This window comes from Orbicella franksi, chromosome 11 (genome assembly GCF_964199315.1).
Source record: "Orbicella franksi chromosome 11, jaOrbFran1.1, whole genome shotgun sequence".
NCBI lineage: Eukaryota > Metazoa > Cnidaria > Anthozoa > Scleractinia > Merulinidae > Orbicella > Orbicella franksi.
The window spans coordinates 19,838,031-19,853,564 of record NC_138155.1 but is presented as its reverse complement, the minus strand read 5'-3'; the positions used below and the strand labels follow the sequence as shown (position 1 = coordinate 19,853,564).

The window sequence follows — 15,534 nt, the reverse complement described above, 5'->3', positions numbered from 1 at the left end:
AGATCTGAGCAACTTGAACTTTACTAGAGCATAAGGAGGCCATTGAAATGAACAAAGTGACTTATTATCATACCGATCGCGCAAACAATAATCCCGAACAGAAAATAATTTATCACTTTATGTTTTACTTTTTCAAAACAAGCTGACAGATTCAGGTGGAGTCCTACACAAACATTGACAGATGTTATCTTGCTGTGCTTGGAGTAAATCTTGGCTAAAACATAAAAGTCATGAAATCTTTATGTGGTGAATAATAAGTACTGTATAGGTCCGGATATCAGTTCATGAACTGAATAATAAGTCCGTTTGGCTTCAGTGTAAGCCGCGGTCAGCAACTTATCACGCCCGGAGACAAAGCTCACCGTGAAGTATTTAAGTCTTCTGTGATTTTGTGGTGACCTAAAAAACAAAGCCGCAAAAATCCAACTAATAACGAGGTATACACAGAGCAATTAACAGGAACATATTAAAGAAGGGAACGCTTTTAATTAATATCGCATTCTTCACTTTGTTTTGACGCTTGCGGTTTTATGTATATTGAACCCCTGGTGGTATAATAACCATATTAAAGAAAATAAACTAATTTAGGAAGCGGGAAGCGAATCTGTCAACTTATCAGTCTAACACCGGGGCTAATAACACTTCAGAGATATAGTAGTCTAACAGCGTGAATTTCAAAATTGTACTCTATTTCTCTCAATGTTTGTAGCCAACATGAATCATTTGAAAGGATTACCTCAACTCAAGCACGCAATTTGTTAATTTATAGAACACCCACCCCCAATGTGCCACATGGTATAGTGTTGAATCAGTTTTATTGTCGATTCCAAATTATACACAGTCTAGAGTACAGACTCTATAATTAATTATCGGCTTGGCTTCATTCTTGTGATCTTTACGAAGAGTTATTTATAACTCTATAGTTTTATGACTGCACGACATTGTAAAACGTGAAAAGGGCCAGCTCTATGAACCGACGGTGTATTCAATTTTTCCAAGTACGTTCATACACCCATTTTCGCACTTTTATATGTGAAGCTTGATAGCCTTTCTGATTACTTACTGCAAGTCTCTCAGTCTTTATTCTTCATTGTTCAAGAAAGATCTGTTGGCATTCAGTTTTTGCCCGGCGTGGATCACATGTGAAAGTATTAAACTGGGGCAGATCTTTCCGCCGAATGAATGCGCGGCTATGATTGAAGAACACGATCCGGAAATAAAACTTAAACTCTTTCCAGCACTGCAAATAACATATCCTTAAATGGTCTTAAATGTACATCAGTGTTGAAAACTTTGTTTAAGTTGTTCTTGTTTTTGTTCCGTTTTTATCTTAAGAGTTGATGACGGATGAAACTGAAGCCTGCTACAGATGAATTCGGGCGTCTTTCCTGATCATAGAAAATCGTAATTTTTGAAATGCCGCTAATTTTAATGCAGGTATTACTAGATATTGTAAATTATGACCTTTCTATAAAAAAGCTGGGGCTAAGCAAGGCCAAAATCTTAAAGAAACATGCCAAGGTCATACCCAACGCTGACCCTGGCAGAAATAACTTTTATGTCTTCTATTAGTTTTGAAAACGACCCGTACATTCACACAAGATAACATCTTTTCTTACATATCAACCTTTGATAAGGGCGAAGATGGAAGTAATACTATCATCACCTCAGTTGTTGAAGTTGACCAGCAGACGTCAATTTCCATGTGTTTCCTCTGAGTGACGTATTCTTACTTCAATACCACTTTTTTCTCAAACTGAAAAGGGAGAAAGAAGATCATCAAAACAGCATTGAACTAGAAATTAAGAATGGTTCGTTTCAGTCCAAAAATATGATTCAGTTAATAATCATATAAGGATATAAATTCAGACCGCTAAGGGGACCAATCAGAATTTTTTCTTTTCATCGCGGACCAGTTCAGCCATAGTTGGCTGTACTCACTCGTGAGATATAGTTCTTGCCACTCGAGCATAAAATTCATATCTTCTCGCCACCGTGTAATGTTCTTTTTATTATGTTGACATGCTGATGACGCCGTTTTTGACGATTTTCCGAAGATTGCCGAAGACGACTGAAGAAGATCCGAAGATGTTTCGATCATACACCAACAAATTTAAGTGTAGTTAATGGCACAAAAGAGAAATGTTATCAAACATGATATCTTCACATGTGAGAATATCATATCTTCATGTGATTACAATTAGTCTACAGTTAGCCTGCCTTTCAGCAAAAAATGCTAGCCGCAATTCAAAGACTTTCATAAGCGTAATAGCCCGCGAATAACATGAAAAGCAGTTAAATTTGCCATGACATATATGCTATGAGATGGCTGTCGTTTTTTAATGATTAAAATGTATATTATATTTACTCAAGCGTTGGAAAGTATTGAATGCATGTGTTTAGGTTCAGGGGGAAAGTGTACTTAAACGTGAAGGCGAAATTCATTTCTTAGGCACGGCTTATCATTGCCCAAGACAAACAAACAAACAAACAAACAAAAGAACAAAGCGTCACTATACTGATGATAGTCGTTCAGCCAAATTCTTATTAAATCGGGACCCTTAAGCAACCAGGACGGCAACGGCAACGAAAACGTCCTCAGGTAATTTAAGACATGGGTCAGCAGTTAATTTTCCTCAAAAAGGTGAGGGGGTGGTCTGCCTTCTCAGATGTCGTTCATAACAAAACAAAATTTTGGTAGACAAATACTTCTCCTTGAGTGATCATTTTGACTTGTCGCACTTATGCAAATTAGGTAACGTGACTTGATACGGCTAACAAAATGGGAACAGTTTATTAAAAGAAGGTTTCAACTCAACCGGTACAAGACAAGCCCTAATGGCAACAGCAAAGGAACTATGCTTGACAATTGTTGAATATTTTATTGATTTTGGAAGTAAACGGTTTTTTCTACTAGTACCCAGTCCCCCGATAAAAGTGATGTGTCGTTTGAAATTTTTGTTTCAAAATATCTAAACTTTTCCAAGCGTAGTAACGATGTACCTAATGGCCCTAAAATCATGGAACAAACATCACCTTTTAATGAAAAAAAAATTGTTCCCATTTAATGTAAGAGATTTTGCGGCTTTAAGAGGTCACATGACCTAATTTGCATATTCTCGACACGCGAAATTGACAAAATCTAACAACCTTTTGACCTGCTTCAACTGAAGCTTCAAAAGAAAGACTACCCCCTAACTTTTCGGGTCAATAACTGGAAGCCCTTGCCTTAATTTGCTTGAGTCACCAAACGAAAGATTTATTAAGATTACTAACATTACTTACCATACTTTCATTACTTACCATACTTACCGTGATTACTTGCAATACTAACATTACTTACAATACTAACATTACTTACAGTACTTACTTACTGACAATACTAACATTACTTATAATGCTAACATTGCTTACAATACTAACATTACCCACAATGCAAACATTCGTTTACAATACTAACATTACTTACAATGCTAACAATACTTGCAATACTAATATCACTTACAATATCGACATTACTTAAGATACTGGCATATCTTACAATTTATACTAACATTACCCACAATAATAACATTACAATAACACTGCAGTACGCACTACTATGGAGAGTTCGGGGGGAAGAACAGCCAGCTTAGTTAACAAAGTGCCAAAACTGGCTGCGAATATAAGTTACACGAAACATTATATAGTTATGCTAGTGATAGAATAGAAAGAGGAGTTACTTATACTAATCCAGGAATAAAGGAATCCCACTTGATTTTTTTAATGTTGTACGAGTTTACCCTTTTTACCGACAATATAAAATTCTATGCTTAGAGTTGCTTTCAACTTAGCTTTCAAAAACTTCTAAGAATGATTTTGTATAATCAAGCTTACACCTATAGATAAAATTCCAAGCAAAACAATGTGGTTGATTACCGTAAGGTCTTTATCAATATCAGATTTACGAAACAAGACATCCATAAGTGAAAAATTTAACATTTCGTTTTCATGGATGAGTAGTCATGACGACACTCTTTCCAAAAAACTTCAGTTGCTGTATACAAAAACGTCTAATTCTCCACGGAATCTTCTTCAGTCTTACAGAAGGTAAATAATAGCGAAGTTATTATTGAAAACTATCAGCCAAAGCCAAAGTTTACGAAAATATAAATTGAAATGTCGCTCTGTTATTATAAATTTTCTTTATTGGCGCTTTTCATGTGACGTTGACATATTCGAAAATGACAATACTAAAATAACGCTAATGCTAATGCTAAATGCTAATGCTAATGTTAATGATAACGATAACGATAATAATAATAGTAACTAAAGAGAATAAAAATGCGTCTGAGTTTTTAGTTTCATTAAATTAAGACCCTCTGGGAAGCTGTTGTTTAACAAAGATGAAGCTCGAGAGCATTCTTCGTTTTATAAATTTTGAAGGCTATGAGGTGAGTCGAAGGAAGCCTATTTTTAAGAGCAGCTTCGCCTAAATATCAACTAGACTTGGAAATAGCGAAAAAATCGAATTTCTTCAAACTCGCCCAGAATGAAGCCTTACGGGCACTAATTACAAAAATATCGTTTTAAGTTCGATAAATCAAAAATTATTTTTTTCCGCAATTTTTTCGTTTCGATGCCCCAAATCGGCCAAAATCCATCGAAAATGAGCGGCATATTCAGAGGCTCCTAAACTCAAAAGTAAAAATCTTCATTACAAACTGATTGCACGTCGTATTTGTACTTCCTTTTTTGTCTATTTAGAGCTAAATAGATCGTGATTTGATTAGAACTTAAATATTTGACGAATTTTCTAAATTAACGACCCAAGACAGCTTTACAAGAGGTCTTCATTTAGCCTATTTTCAAATGCTAAAAAGGCGTTCTGGTACACGGCTTTTCCCAAAACGACTAGTTTGGTGTGAAAGAGCATTCTTTCTTCTTCAAATTAGTGAAATAAAATTTTTGGGTAAATAAAATCGCGAGCGCTGAGATAGCGAACTAAATGCAGCATTTCTTCCTGAAAACGTTCCCTTTGACCCGAGCGTAACGAAACGATTACTGCAAGAAAACCCGGAAGAAAAGCAAACGCTTCGTTATTTTGAAACAATTTCTAGTGATATCTCTCCGAAACCACGACTGCAAGAAACTACTTCCAGATATGAAATCTTACAGGGTCAAAAAAGGAGCTAAAGGGCGCATTTTGACACAATAACTTTGTTTGCTGAGAATTGAAGTCAATGACCGTTAACGAATTCCAGTGAAATTTGCAAACTTGAAGTATGTTAGCCGATACTTACCTGAATATTTATATTAATAGAAGAGTCGTCTTCTTGGATTAACCTTCAAAAGAAGCAGGATCCAGATTTGAAAACCTCTAAAAGAAGAAATGTTTAATGTTCCGTGACCTGCCCGCTGCTATAAATTAGCGCAAATTCCATGCACATGCCGACCGCACGTTTGTCGTAAAACCAACTGAACTCCACTGACAGTTTCCATGGGCAACCCCAAAATAAACAATCCCCAAAAATGTAAAGTGAGATTGGCTGTCTTCATGAACAGTTAGAAGTTAGAGTCAAGTTCCATTACCTTTTAAAAGTGCTTGATTCTACTTCGTTCACTCAGTAGTTACTGTCACGTTCGAATACTACGTAGTATCGGTCACGCCAAAACACTGCAGACCGTGCAGACTGAGTAAGTTTCCCACACAAAGTCTTGTACGCGTTTGTCTATTGAATCAAAAGTCAATTCTGCGCTTTTGCAGCCTATGGATAAATGACAGACTTTCAGATATATTTAACACTATTTTGTAACTAGACCCAAAAAAAGGAGTCACAATGAAAAGCCCAAACAAGTGTCTGCAGCAACACAGCGGTCAAACGTCTGCGCATGTGCGAGCAATGGAGCAACTAAAAGGCAGCCAAAATATTTTCATGACACTGTTCTTTTCGTGGGTCATCGGTATCCTATAAATGACATTTTCCTCGTTATTTATATATTTGTTTATGTTTTAGCCGGTACAACGAGAGCTAACAGAAATGACTTGAGAGTTAAAAATTGTTCTACCTTCTGCTTGTTGAAGGTCTTTCTTTTCCGTGGTATGTATTTTCCGTGCTCCTTGAATTTTTTGTCCGCCTCGACTTTGCATTTAGTGCACCAGTTTTTTCCAGGTTTGTAGTTTAGAAAAGATTTTCCCACCTGGTCAAAGACCAGGTACAGTCGGTTTGGGATCGGTATTTTGGCCAGCTATGCCCCCATGACGATGGACATGAACATCGTTTATCGTTTCGATTCATCTCGTTCCTGTGCTTCAGACAAATCAAGGATCCGGATGGAATCCCTCAGTCCTTGCCAAAATTTTTCCAGCTCGTCTGAGCGAAGCCGAATCACTGCAATTGTCTTTTTCTTCTCCCATTTTTCCTTCTTTTACACATCGTTTGTCGTCCGTTTCCGGCGTCACGCATCGTGTGATTAATAAAAACAAATAAAAATATACTACGCCGTCGGCTCGTAGCATGACACGGGTTTTAAGACTTATCAACTTTTTTGGTAAAGCTCAAAACAAAATGGTAAATCAACAGAATACCGGTAACTTAATAAACTTTGTGTCTGAAAAGTCTTAAGTTTTCCTTTTACCTGCTTTCTTTTCCTTTTACAGATTTCTATGGACTTTTCAATTTTTTTTTCCTAAATTTTGCGTGACACCGGTCGTTTCCCATGTTTTCCTTTAAATTTTTGCGCGGGAAATTGGCGCGAGGCTGTCAAAAAATGTACCAATTTGCGCGTGCCCGACGTTTGACCGCGGTGTTTTCTGCAGTCTGCACGGTCTGCACTGTTTTGGCGTGACCGATTCGCGGCATTCGAACGTGAGAGTAGTTGACAAAGTCGACGCAAACAAATAAATTCAAGCTCTTTTTAAAGGTAATGGAACTTGACTCTAGCTTCTAACTGTTCATGAAGACAGCCAATTTCACTTTACATTTTTGGGGATTGTTTATTTTGGGGTTGCCCATGGAAACTGTCAGTGGAGTTCAGTTGGTTTTACGACAAACGTGCGGTCGGCATGTGCATGGAATTTGCGCTAATTTATAGCAGCGGGCAGGTCACGGAACATTAAACATTTCTTCTTTTAGAGGTTTTCAAATCTGGATCCTGCTTCTTTTGAAGGTTAATCCAAGAAGACGACTCTTCTATTAATATAAATATTCAGGTAAGTATCGGCTAACATACTTCAAGTTTGCAAATTTCACTGGAATTCGTTAACGGTCATTGACTTCAATTCTCAGCAAACAAAGTTATTGTGTCAAAATGCGCCCTTTAGCTCCTTTTTTGACCCTGTAAGATTTCATATCTGGAAGTAGTTTCTTGCAGTCGTGGTTTCGGAGAGATATCACTAGAAATTGTTTCAAAATAACGAAGCGTTTGCTTTTCTTCCGGGTTTTCTTGCAGTAATCGGTTTCGTTACGCTCGGGTCAAAGGGAACGTTTTCAGGAAGAAATGCTGCATTTAGTTCGCTATCTCAGCGCTCGCGATTTTATTTACCCAAAAATTTTATTTCACTAATTTGAAGAAGAAAGAATGCTCTTTCACACCAAACTAGTCGTTTTGGGAAAAGCCGTGTACCAGAACGCCTTTTTAGCATTTGAAAATAGGCTAAATGAAGACCTCTTGTAAAGCTGTCTTGGGTCGTTAATTTAGAAAATTCGTCAAATTTTTAAGTTCTAATCAAATCACGATCTATTTAGCTCTAAATAGACAAAAAAGGAAGTACAAATACGACGTGCAATCAGTTTGTAATGAAGATTTTTACTTTTGAGTTTAGGAGCCTCTGAATATGCCGCTCATTTTCGATGGATTTTGGCCGATTTGGGGCATCGAAACGAAAAAATTGCGGAAAAAAATAATTTTTGATTTATCGAACTTAAAACGATATTTTTGTAATTAGTGCCCGTAGGGCTTTATTCTGGGCGAGTTTGAAGAAATTCGATTTTTTCGCTATTTCCAAGTCTAGTTGATATTTAGGCGAAGCTGCTCTTAAGTACTTGCTAGGTGAACAGGCCATACACTAGATAAGGTATCAATTTTAATGTGGTGAAGCTCTCGAGTAATAACTTTTCGATTTAATAGCAAATTTCTGTGACATATGTTGCTATTATCCTTTGGCCGCGACGTTATTTCCCCTCGGGGAGGACGTCTCCGTCCAAAGCTCTACATTTAAGTGAAAAATGTCTCCAAATAGCGCAAGTATGGAAACCGCACAGAACTTAATCTTAGCAAGGTTGTTTATAAATAAATCATCTATGATATCCCAGTTTCGTGATAATAAGTTTCCATTTCTATTTTTTATGCCATAAGCTGAAAGACCAAAAAAGCAATAAAAACAATTCTTTTGCAAGTAACAAGTTCTTGTAGTTTTGCGTTCACAGCACTGCTAACTTGATAAATGATAACATATTCTGATTGTCTCAATTACTGCTTGTCTCACTCCAGCGATCTTCCAACAATAAAGAATCGGATTAAGAGATGAATTGAACATCAGGAGAGCGAAGGTTAGTTCCCAAACGAGGGCAAGAGATGGTGGATGCGTTTTTAGTACAGTAGTTAAAATTGTTACTATACTATATGGAAGATAACAGGCCACTAATGACATCTGGACCCATAGTACACTGGATACTGTCTTTCCGTATCGTGCTATATTCACTGGAGTTTCTCCCTCACTCGGTGGTTCTTGGTGAATATTGTCTTGTACTTGAGAATGATAATGGTGTAGCGTGAGATAGATTTTCGTGTAACAGAAGGTGGAGACTGCCACACAGATTAACAGTCCTACACAGGTGATGAAGGTATGAATTAGTTCGTTGAATAGATATGTTAGTGAGGCGGCACTGCTCAAAAGCCAAGACATGATTACGAAGACTCTCACTCGCCTTATAGTTACAATCTGTCTGTATCTCAGACCCAACGACAAAGCGAGAAGTCTGTCCACACTTATTGCAGTTATAGTTTGGAACGATACTCCGCAGAATACTACAGCTGTGGTAGTATTAATGATATCAGAATAGAAACATAGTAATGTATCGGCCGGAGAAAGTAGGAATGTAATGTATAGAGGCTCTGAAATGAAGCCCACACTGAGATCAGACCAAACAAGGCAACTTAACAACAGCTTTGAAGACGGATGAATAGACGACACCTTTGGAAGAGCAACAATGATCAGAGCATTCCCCAGAAATGCAGTCACGGATATAAGAATATTTAATGTTAAAAGAAACGTTTTTTGTTGTATCTCATCTACTGCCCCTTTGTAGCAAAAGGTAAGTTGTTTGGTTTCCATCGTTTGTTAAATTGGCCATGATTTATCGATAAGTTCTCTGTTTTACTCCCTAGTAAATAGGTCTGTTAAAATGTCCAGAATAGCAAGGAAGATGTTGTGGAATGATTATTTTCCTTTGCCAGTGGCTCGTTCCGCTATTTTGCCGTCCGTGGAAAAGAATATTTCCTTTCATCTGAACTCCACAGCCACCTAAGGAATATAATCAACGATAGATAAGTTGTAGGTCCATTAAAAAAAAAAAGACCGAAATAGCCCAACACCCTCGTTTAATAATGGCAACAATTCTGCTTTTCAAAAAATAATAACGGTAATAATATGTATATATATATATATATATATATATATATATATTTTAAAATGTTCGAAGTCCTTAATTCTTGTTATAGAGTAAAATTACCTGTTCAAGCTGAAATTTTGATTCGGGAAATTAATATTAAAATAATATTTGCCATTGTCCCGAGAGTAAAGGATAATATTATTTGCTCAGGTGAACGTGAATATTCAGCGTTATATATTTACTGAATTACAAACGACAAATGGTTTTAGCGTAGTAATTGTTTTTTTTTTTTTTGTATATATTTGTTTCTTTTATACAAGGTGATTTCGAGTGTTTTTCAACGAACAGCATGAGGTAGAAATAAAAAGATTTTCTTAAAAACGTTTATTATCTCGAGCTCAACTCCGCACTGATTTCAAAAGGAGCGCAATCGTTTTAGCGGAAGTAAAATAGAACATTATTTACTCAGCATACGACATTATATTCACCATTTGTTCGCAGATAATGACATACCAAAAACTTAAAACCTCATGTAAATTAATGAATTAGTTCGTTGAATAGATATTAAAATTCCAAGTGTTATTAGGATAACGGCACCGTCTAAAAGCGAAGGCTTTGTTTGAGTCCATCGAGTAAGAAAAAATTGACAGTTTGCCAATTTGTCAGTTTCACTGTAAAATTTACTTTTTGATTGAACTCATAATAGAACAAACGATTTTTCTCAACAATTTTGTATTCAGATATTGTCGTTTCCAGAATTATGCTTGGACGTGAAAACGAAATTAAAATATACTTTTATTGTTGAACAATTTATTCTTATACTGAGCACTTCTTTCTAACATATTACTAACTCAAGACATTTTATACTTTCAAATTTTCTCGAAAACTGCAAGGAGACTAGAATACATGGTGACTAAGTTTTAGCTTAAAATGTTTAAACAACAATTAGAGTCGCTACCACAAGATGGCTAATCAAAGTTCACTTACATATCATGATAGTTTCGTCTCAAAGTTTGGTCTTCTCAATTCTCAACCTTACAGCCCTAAAAGTTGCGTATTGAATAGGGCCCCTTTGCGCGATTGTATTCATGTCTGCCAAGTCATTGCCCCAGCGTACGAATATTCGATTTTATCTTGCGATCGAAGCGCGGGAACACAAATCTTTTACGAAGATCCAGCATTTCGTATACCTTTCCCGACCCTAAGCAAAAGAAACTCGTCTGAGAACTGATGATGATAAGTAAAAGCTGCCGGCGATTTTCGTGGGTCGTTTCAGCTAAAATATCGACTCCTCTCTTGACAAAATATTGCGATTTTTCCTGCGTCCCGTAAACGCAATTTCTCATTATTTTCATCAATACGTATAGAATTCATGGTCAGGAGACTATTTTAAATGTACTGTTACCTTTTTTTGTTTTGTGGTCAGAGGTTTTCGGTCCCTTTTTCTCTATGATCAGGATCTATAAATGACTTTCTTCGTCGAGCCAAACACCCGTTATACAGGAAGAAAGCAGCTTTGAATTCTCTCTAAATGCAAATCACGATTGTTCCTCACTCGTTCATAGCTGAGAAACATCACGGCAAGAGGAAAAAATGACTGACGTCATCTTTTGTAATTTGCACTCACAACTTAGTTTATCTGTATAATTACCTATCATTATAACTTAAAACAAACTGTTATATACCACGATTTACATGACAACTAGTGGACTAGGTTTTGTGAGCTTCTATTGACCAAGGTCAATAGAAGCTTTTTAAACTGAACTCGAAGGTTGATATCGCTTTTCATGACGAAAAGTTAATGGCGAGAACAGCTTGCTGTTAAAGTATCACAACCATATTTATATATAAACGTCTCTGTTAGAGTGTCTCCAATGAGATGCCGTCCGACAGAACAAGCATTTAATACCTTGTCCAAGTTTGCGTTGGAAAACAAATGTTCTCCTATCAAGCAATAGATCTATAGCATGATTTTTCTCATTACCAAAGAAGTAAAACATTATTTAGTGTCAGAACAATACTCTACGAAATTTGAATAATAATGCTATCATTTAGTTTTCTTCCTTGCCGCTCTGGTTTTTGATGAACTTTAGCAATAAAAAGCTATTAGAGCTAACTCAAAAAACCATGCGGTTCCTTTAGCCTCTAGGCTGCAATTGGCAATTACCTTCCTTGTTATTTTCTGTGATCAACTTGTAATATATATATATATATATATAATTTCCATAGCGATGTTATTCTGTATAGTAACATCGACTCTATGTTACACGAAAATCTACTTGACGCTTCGTAACCACAAAGCACGAGTTCAAGATAATGTCCACCAAGGACAAACGAACGGAGATGGAATTTCGCTGAACATAGAACGGTGCAAAAAAACGTTGTCCAGTGCATTATAGGTACAAATTACATTAGTGGTTTGTTATCTTCCATATGCTATCGTAGCTACAATATTCGCCTCCACGGAAAGGCGCACACAGTTACTTGACCTTTCTCTGGAAGCAGCTGTAGCTCTTGTTTTGTTCAACTCGTCTCTTAACGCATTTCTGTACTGCTGGAAGATGAAGGAAGTAAGGCAAGCAGTGAAGGTCACGATCAGACAGTTTTGTTGTTTCTCATGTTAACTTTACAATGCCTTAGTTGTAAATGCGACCTGCCGTCGGTGTTTCAGAGACTTAAAGCTTAGTGTGCAGTACGTACTATATCGGCCAATTTGGAGTTGCGCAGAGAACTAAGAGGAGTTTCAAGTTTTAACCGATCGATAACTGACACAACCACGAAAGATCATGTTTTAGATTGGCTTTCTGACCAAGTTTGAGGCTTTTAGGCTGAAGTGAGACCAAGTTATCGACTTTGAAACATTGTTTAAAATTAGCCTATGTAAACGAATCTTTAGCTTTGTGACGACTGTAAAATCTCATCATGTACCTACTACTTGCAAGAAACTGAGATGAAAAATCAGTTTGCCACATTTATGAGTATGACTGAAATCATAATTCAGAAATGGTATGATGTCATCCATGTCGATCAATGGCGAAATTGAGCTGCCATGAGGAACTGTGTTAACCAAAGTGTTACTAACTGAATAATAAAAGTTAGGAGGGTCTTTCCAAGACCAAAATGAAGCCCCTATCTCAAGTGAAAGGTTGAGAAATTACGTTACTTGAGCTTTTCATTGGAGGAAATGGATAGTTTATAAAGTTATAACTTTCGGAGAGGCACAACGAAATACTTGTCCGATAACAAATACTTTTTAGAAGTATATATTACATTTCTTTACACCCGTTGGCTGTTTGGTAAGCATAATAATAACTACACTATCATCCTTTAAAAGCTCAAGTCACAGGAGATTTCATGTGAGCTATCGAGTTGGTGCTAGATAAGAACGGGTGATTAACTTTTCTTAACCAGTGAGAGTTATCTACAAGTACATCTTGTTGACCGAGAATAGGGGGCAACCGAGAACGAACTGGTGACCTATCGATGTGCAGTCGAATGCTCCACTACTGAGCTATACCCAATAACTGAATAATAATGAACAATTAGGTTATGAGCTCGGGATTTCAGTTAGTTGATAGTTACCAAGCCAACAGCCCGCTTGTTACAAGCGATTGTGTTCAGACAAGCACTGGTGGTTCAGTGGTAGAATTCTCGCCTGCCACGCGGGAGGCCCGGGTTCGATTCCCGGCTAGTGCATCTTTTTTGCCTCACCGGGGCGGTCAGGGGACGTATTAGGGCCTCTGAATGAAATCCATTTCCTACTTGCTATAACACCATTAACTTCCTTTAAAAACTCAAGTCACAGAAGATTCCATGTAAGCTATTGAGTAGTGTTAGATAAGAACGTGTGAAAAACGATCGAAATTATATATGTGCTTAGTAATGGAAATTGCCATTGCGGCAGGGTTTTGCTATATGCTGGCGCCCCACAGTATTCTTGTTTTGCTTAACACATATTGACAGCTTGTTGCGTGGTTCTCTTACATGTTTATATTTGCAGGTTTATGACTCACACACATTAAATCCTTGCATCTGTTAATTTTTTGTGAAATACATCGTAAAGATCTCAAGAAACTTCCACAGTGCTCTTGGAAATTCAAACCGCTGTTCTAAAATCTATGAGTGGGGAAAACATTGGCCTGCGTTCCCGTTGTATTCAATATGTAGCACTGATAGTTCAGTGGTAGAATTCTCGCCTGCCACGCGGGAGGCCCGGGTTCGATTCCCGGCCAGTACAAAACTTTTTCATGCCACTATTTTTACCTCTAACAGCCTATCGTCTATCGGTATTATCCATTTCATTCCATCTTGGCTAAGATTCCCCAGTCCCTGTTGAAAGTTGGTTTTCACAAACCCAAAGTGTGGATCATATTAATATTGGAAAGAAAACATTCCCAGTTGCATGATAAGCCTCGCTTCGTTTCAAATTTGGTTCATCAGTCCGGCTTCGATTTTGCTTGGCTTTATAAGTTTTTGGATGCTGCTTGCTCGAGTTCATGAAGTTGAAAATGGTTTTCCTGTTCAGTGAAGACTAAGCATGATAGAAAGCGTATTTTTTTAAAGCAAAACACAACGTTACGCATTTGAAAAGGACGCAAATAGTTTGTCGAACACAGTGGACGGAAACCATTTTTCTAATTGGGTAAAAACCAAGAATATAATAAAATAAAATAAAAGGGGGGAACCGGGTTGGAACGGTGACCTCTTGATCGGCAGCCGAATGTTCTACCACTGCGCTATGCCCCCTTGTATACAACAAAGGAATAACATTTCTTTTCTTAACCCGTGAGAGTTAACTGCAGGTAAAACTTGTCGACCGAGAACAATTTCATGAAAGAAAAATATTTCATAAAAGCACTAAAGCTTTTTTTCAAAAAGACGGGCGAATATTAATCCAAAACGTCAAAACATTGCTTACAAACTCTCATTCAAACACACCTATCAACCAATGAGAGCGCGTGTAATATTTCAGTTAATTTATAAATACATATGTAGCCGACGGGAAGCTTGTGCGAGCGAGTCACGATTGGATGCAAAAATGAATTACTTCGACCGTCAAGTGAAAACAACTTTCAAACTGCTCTAATTGCTGTCAATTCAGATGAGTCTTTTCCTTTTTACTTTTAGTAGGTTTCAAATTGTTAACAAGCATGATTTCCCTTGTTAAGAGAGAGTGTTAACAGCCAAGCACTGGTGATTCAGTGGTAGAATTCTTGCCTGCCACGCGGGAGGCCCGGGTTCGATTACCGGCCAATGCAATTTTTCTTTATGCCACTATTTTGTTTTCGTTTACCATTAACAGCCTATGGTCTATCGCATTTCACTCTTGACTAGGCATTCTCAGGCTCTGATGAAAGTCGGTTTCCACAAAACGAAAGAAATCATTCCCAGCTGCTTGATCAGCCTCACATCTTGTAAAGTTTTGTTCATTAAGGCTTCGATAGTGTTTGGTTCTTGCCTATTCAAGTTCATGGAGTTGAAAACAGGGGCGTACCGTGAGATTGTGAAGGTATACGCACAAGAATGGTGCTTCAAACGTAACTAGGGGGCTCCCTCAAAAAATTTGAAATCTAAGGTCTCGGAAATGCCATTTCCTACAATTTCGGAGGACATTTCAATAAATAAACGCGAAGGAAAATGCATAGTTAGTTGTTAATTTTACCCATCCCTAGCCGGAGTTTTCGGCAAGCCACAACAAAAATAGGGAGTAAAACAATGGTCTAAACATAGGGCTTACAACGTTTACAGGTGTGAGGGCCGTGGAGGGTAGAATTTTTTGCTTTTGTCTTCACTCTACTATTACGTTTCTTGACGTTTATGGGTTTTGTGAAAAGATACCGGTGAGCCTTACACACACAGACAACAATTTGAAAGTTAAAAATCGGTTGGACTTTATGGCAACTTTAAAAAAACTTGCAGGGAATAAGAAAAATATTTTTTC

At 37.3% G+C, this 15,534-nt stretch overlaps 1 protein-coding gene and 3 non-coding genes across 4 annotated transcripts in view; 3 read left to right on the top strand and 1 right to left on the bottom strand.

Annotated features, from left to right (window-relative positions):
- Positions 1–15,534, bottom strand: part of LOC145503235 (TBC1 domain family member 22B-like) — a 279,621-nt gene that overhangs the window by 112,487 nt on the left and 151,600 nt on the right. The gene's annotated exons all lie outside the window — the stretch shown is intronic.
- Trnag-gcc (transfer RNA glycine (anticodon GCC)) lies at positions 13,219–13,289 on the top strand. Its single transcript has one exon. It is a non-coding gene; the product is annotated as a tRNA-Gly (tRNA).
- On the top strand, positions 13,760–13,830 carry Trnag-gcc (transfer RNA glycine (anticodon GCC)). The gene has a single exon. It is a non-coding gene; the product is annotated as a tRNA-Gly (tRNA).
- On the top strand, positions 14,781–14,851 carry Trnag-gcc (transfer RNA glycine (anticodon GCC)). The gene has a single exon. It is a non-coding gene; the product is annotated as a tRNA-Gly (tRNA).